Genomic DNA, 5,928 nt, shown 5'->3' with positions numbered 1-5,928 from the left:
GGACCTTGAGATGCATGTCCATAGATCCCTGAAGACAGCAGCGTGGGTAGATAGGGTAGTTAAGAAGGCATATGGGATACTTGCCTTTATTAACTGGGACATAGAATATAAAAGCAGGGAGGCTATGGCGGAACTGTATAAAACGCTGGTTAGGCCACAGCTGGAGTACTGTGTGCAGTTCCAGTCGCCATACCATAGAAAGGAGGTGATTGCACTGGAATGGGTGCAGAGGAGATTCACCAGGATGTTGCCTGGGCTGAAGCATTTCAGCTATCAAGGATAGGCTGGTGTTGTTTTCCTTGGAGCAGAGAAGGCTGAGGGGGGATCTAATTGAGGTGTACAAAATGATGAGGGGCATAGATTGGGTGGATAGGAAGGAGCCTTTCCCCTTAGTAGAGGGGTCAATAGTCAGAGGCACAGATTTAAGGTTAGAGGCAGGAGGTTTGGAGGGGATGTGAGGAAAAACCTTTCACCCAGAGAGTGGTAGGAATCTAAAACTCGCTGCCTGATAGAGGCGGGAACGAACCCTCACAGCATTTAAGAAGTATTTAGATGAGCATTTGAAATGCCCACATACAGGCTAGGGACCAAGTGGGAAAATGGGATTAGAATAGAGAGGTGCTTCACAGACATGATGGGCTGAAGGGCCTCTTTCCCTGCTGTAAAAACTCTACGACTCTCTCACTCTGATATAGCCGGATCAATCACATCTTATCTCAGTCAGCTCTTTAGGTTTCCAAATACAAGTTTTAGTGAGGTGAAGATTCCTAGCTGGATACTGGATGCAGATAACGGAGTATTGATGACGTTATCTGCACCGACCTTCTGAAAAAAATCAATCAACTTCCACACAAGCAATTATTATCAAAAATAAATACAGAATATACAGAATGCTTTGTAATAGAACCTGCCTGGGGGGGTGGGGTGGGGGGGGGGGGGGGGGGGGGGGGGGGGTGCTGATGGTGGCATTGTGGGAATGTCACTGGACTAGCAAACCAGAGGCTCGGGCTAATCCTCTGGGATATGGATTCAAATCCCACCATGGCAATGAGTGGAATTGAGACGACTTCCAATGTTGGCCAAGGTCCGATAAGTCGCACATGAGGTGGCTCCTGGCTGGAGGTGTTGGTTTTACCTGATTATTGGGGGAGGATTTTGATGGATACAGTGTGTGGAGAGTGGAGGGTGATTGCTTCTCCCCCTAGATTAGTGTCTACGGAGTATCAAATCCGGTTAAAGTCGATGCAAGCCCTGGCCCAGGAGTGGGAGGAGGTTCGTGGCTCAGCACAAGGTGGGGAGGTGGTGAAGGGGGGAAAGGCCATCATCGATGGTTAAACTGCTGATGGAGCAACTGATGAATATTATTAAGGAGGAATTTTGGCAGCATTGAGGGGAGGTGAAGGGAGATGAAGGGAGATGAAGGGAGATGGTCAAGCACAATTGTGGAGGAAGTAGCACCTCCTTGCGGAACCTTGGATCTGATGGAGAAATGCTTGGAGGGGCAATGAGTGATGATCCAAGAGATGGAAAAGATGGTGTCCTACCAGATTGTTCAGATTGTGTCACTGGAGGCGGACATGGCGATCCTGGGGCATGTCTGGAAGGTACTCCGTGCGAGGGTGGATGACCAAGAGAATTGGTCTCGGCAGCAAAACCTTTGTATTGTGGGCCAGCCAGAGGGAGTGGTGGGGACGAGCGCCACAGGCTATGTCGTGAAGGTGTTTTCGAAGTTGGTGGAGGAGAGGTCCTTTTACAAAGCCCCAGATGTGAACCATGCCCACAGGTCCTTGAGGCAGAGGCCGAGGGCGGGGGAGCCTCCACAGGCGGTGATTCTGCATATGCACAAGTTCCAGGGCAAAGAAAAGATTTTGAGGTGGGCCAAGGAGAGTCGGGACTTCAGCTAGGAATTGGATTCGGATCAACCCGGCCAAGAGGTGGGCAGGGTTTAATCAGGTTTAATCAGGTTTAATCAGGCTAAGGCAGAGCTTTTCAGCACAAGGTTTGGTTTAGGGTGCTGTACCTGCCCAAAACTTTGGGTAACTTTTGAGGGCGGGGAATATTGTTTCTTGATGCCAGAGGAGGTGAAAGACTCCTTCAAGGAGCATGGGTTGGGGGAGGGCTGAGTTAGAAACTTTTATGAAAAATTTGCACCTTTTGTACCCTTGGTATGGTTGTGATTGGTTATGGTTATTGGTTATGGTTATTGGGTATGGGTATTGGTTATGGTTATTGGGTATGGTTATTGGTTATGGTTATGGTTGTGATTGGTTATGGTTATTGGTTATGGTTATTGGTTATGGTTATTGGGTATGGTTGTGATTGGTTATGGTTATTGGTTATGGTTATTGGGTATGGTTATTGGGTATGGTTATTGGTTATGATTATTGGTTATGGTTATTGGTTATGATTATTGGTTATGGTTATTGGTTATGGTTATTGGTTATGGTTATTGGTTATAGTTATTGGGTATGGTTATTGGTTATGGTTATTGGTTATGGTTATTGGTTATGGTTATTGGTTATGGTTGCGCAGGTTCTTGGGGGTAATTGATAATTTGTGTATTGGGGACTTATTTGGTGTGTCTTTTACTGTTATGGGTACGGGACATGGAGGGAGGGGATGTGAGAAGAGGGGATGTGGTGGTGCAAGCTGATTGAGGCGATGGGTATGTTGGAAGATGTCGATGGGATCCGTTGTTTGGGCCCCCAGGTGGGATTCGCCATGTTGGCCGGAGATGGTAGTGAACAGAAGCAGAGTGTGGGGTGGAGGCTGCGGTGGATAGCCTGAGTGAGGGGAGGGGGTGGGAAAGGGGCAGGGAAATGGGTTGGGAGAGGGGTAGGGGTAGGAAGGAGTCTAGGGGAGAGGGGGGGCGGGTTGGCGACACTGTTGGCATGTTGGTTGAGTTAGGGTGGGGACGGAGGGGCGGCTATCTTGGGTGGGCCCAGTTAGTGAGGGGATGGAGATTTGGGTGAGGTCTGGGCTGAGTGATGATGGCGGATCTTATTAGAGGGGGAGGGCAGACACCCCCAGTGAGGATTGTAACATGGAATGTACGTGGGTTAAATGGTCCAATTAAATGGGTGTTTTGAGATTTTGAAAAAGATTGTGAGGGCGAAGGTGATTTTCCTGTAGGAGACACATTTATAGGTGAAAGAGCAGATGCGACTAAGGATTGGCTGGGGCAAGCGTTCCATTCGGGGTTTGATTCGAAGTCAAGGGGGGTCGCAATCTTGTTTCGCAAGAAGACAGGCTTGCAGTGGCCAGGGAGTTGTGGGACCCAGGGGTAGGTTTGTGATAGTGAACGGGGTATTAGTGGAGGCACCGGTGAATGTGTGTGCGCCCAACCGGGACGATGTGGACTTTATGAAGAAGTTATTCGGGTCTATCCTGGATTTGGATTTGCACCAATTGATCATGGACAGGGACTTTAATTGTGTACTGGAGCCTAGGATGGATAGATCAAGTCGTAAATCAATGGACAGGTCGGGGATGGAGCGGGGGTTGGGGGTGTTCATGGACCAGATGGGGTGGTGGACCCATGGAAGTTTAGGAATATTCCTTCTTCTCGCATATCCACCGAGTATACTCACATATCAATTTTTTTGTTGTGGATGAGATGGTTTTGACGGGGTTGTGGCAGCAGAATATACCGGAATAGTGATCTCAGACCATACACCACATTACTTGAATGTTAGGTTGAAGTCAGGGCGAGTGCAGAGACCGGGGTAGAGGCTGATTTTGGTGTTTTGGGCGAATAAGGAGTTCTGTGATAAGGTTGCAATGGCGATTAAGAACAATGTTGATCTCAATCAATCAAAATGGGGTGACTCTGCAGCCACATTCTGAAAGGCATTGAAGGCGACGGTTTGGAGGGAAAATTATTTTGCCTAAGGCCCATAGAGATAGGGTTGAGAGGGAGGAGATGGAGAGACTGCTGGAAGGTATTGTAGATATGGATCAGAGATACTTGGTGGCCCTGACTAGGGAGTTGCTGGTGGAAAGGAAGAAGCTGCAGGGGCAGTTTGATCTGTTGACAATGGGGAAGGCGGGTCACCTGCTTGCCCATCAGCTGTAATGGCAGGCAGCAGCAAGGGGAATTGTGCAGGTGAGGGTGGCGGGGGGGGGGGAGGGTTGGGTGGTGACAGAGCAGGAGAAGATATATGAGGTGTTTGAGGTCTTTATCGAGAGCTGTGCAGAGCCGAGCATCGGGGGGAGGAGTCAGATGTGTGTCAGTTTTTGAATGGGTTGGTATTCCCGGAGGTGGAGGAGGGGAAGCAGCAGGTATTGGAGGAACCACTGGGGTTGCAGGAGGTAATTGAATGTGTTGGTATGATGCAGTGGGGGAAGGCACCGGGGCCTGATGGCTTTCTGGCAGTATTTTATGAACAGTTCTCAGCGGAGGTGGCCCCCACCTTTTGAGTATGTTTAATGAGGCGGTGGAGAGGGGGGGGGGGAGCCGTCGGCTATGCTGGTGCAGGCATCGATTTCACTGATTCCGACAAAGAACAAGGGTCCGATGGAGTGTGGGTCTTATAGGCCCATCTCACTGTTGATCACATACGTGAAAGTGTTGGCCCAGCTGTTGGCAAGGCAGTTGGAGGTGTGTGTGCTGGATGTGGTCTCAGAGTATGAGATGGGGTTCAGGAAGGGACTGGCTCTCCTAAACCTGCTGCGTTATTATTGGGCGGTGAAGGCAGACAAGATGAGATGATGATGGGGGGAAGGGGGGTTGGATTGGGTCCGGACTCTTGTAGGGGGATGGGTTTGAAGGCCCTAGTGACAGTCCTGTTGCTGTTTTTCCCGGGGGAAGTATATGAGCAGCCCAGTGGTGGAGTCTTCAGTTAGGATCTGGAATCAGTTGAGGAGGCACTTTAAATTAGGGCATAGGTTGGTATTGACCCCATTATGTGAGAACCATAGGCACTTGGGTGGGGGGGATGATGAATGGGATGTATGGAAGAATGGATAGAGCGGGTTAGAAAACTGTTTGTTGAAAGTGGGGGTGAGATTTGAGTTGCCGAGGGGGAGTGAGTTTAGATATTGGCAGGTGCGAGACTTTGCACAGAAGGAACTGCCCTTGTTTCCTCAGCCACCAGACTATATGCTGCTGGAGACGTTGTTGGTCCCAGATAAATGGGGGGAAGGGAGGATTGGGGATAATTATGGGTGGTTGGTAGAGGAAGGGACTGCCCTAGTGGAAGGGATCAATCAAGCAGAGGTGAGAGGAAGAGTTGGGAACCGATGTGGAGTGGGGAATCTGGGTGGGAGTTGGAGGCCAGATTATGGGAGGAGACCCTGAGGCGAGTCAATGCATCCTCGTCGTGTGCCAGGCTCAACCTAATACAATTCAAGGTGGTCTACAGGGTGCACATGATGGTGGCCTAGATGAGCAGGGTCTTTGAGGGGGTGAAGGTAGGTGTGGGCACTGTGCGGGGAAACCTGCGAACCATGTCCATATGTTCTGGGCATGGGGGTTGAGTAAGGTGAGGAAGATCAGTGGAAAGGGGGGCTGGGGAAGGAGGCCCTGTTTGTGTAAGTCATGTTGGCTGGGGTGTGTTGTTTATCTTGTTTTGTTTGTTTTGATACCTGGTGATTAAAATTGTTAAAATTATAAATGCCCTAATAAAATATTTTCTAAAGGACTTCCGGTGACGGCGGGCGGGAGGCAGCCACGCAATGGAGGGCTCCCACTCGGGAATGGCATTTTCAGGGCTATAAGCCGGCTCCCAGGCTCCACGGACGCATAAAAAGCAGGCAGAAGGCACGTAGAAGCCACACAGGAGGCACAGCAGAAGAGGATGTCCAGGATCAGCAAGAAGACAGCCATTAAAAAGACAGCTGAGGGTCCGCCGGGGAATGGAGAGGTCACCACAGGGTCACCAAGCAAAAAGGAGGCTGGAGCACCAGGGGAGGCCGCATTGCCTATGG

This window comes from Scyliorhinus canicula, chromosome 19 (genome assembly GCF_902713615.1).
Source record: "Scyliorhinus canicula chromosome 19, sScyCan1.1, whole genome shotgun sequence".
Classification (NCBI taxonomy): domain Eukaryota; kingdom Metazoa; phylum Chordata; class Chondrichthyes; order Carcharhiniformes; family Scyliorhinidae; genus Scyliorhinus; species Scyliorhinus canicula.
Note: the sequence above shows the minus strand (reverse complement) of the source record.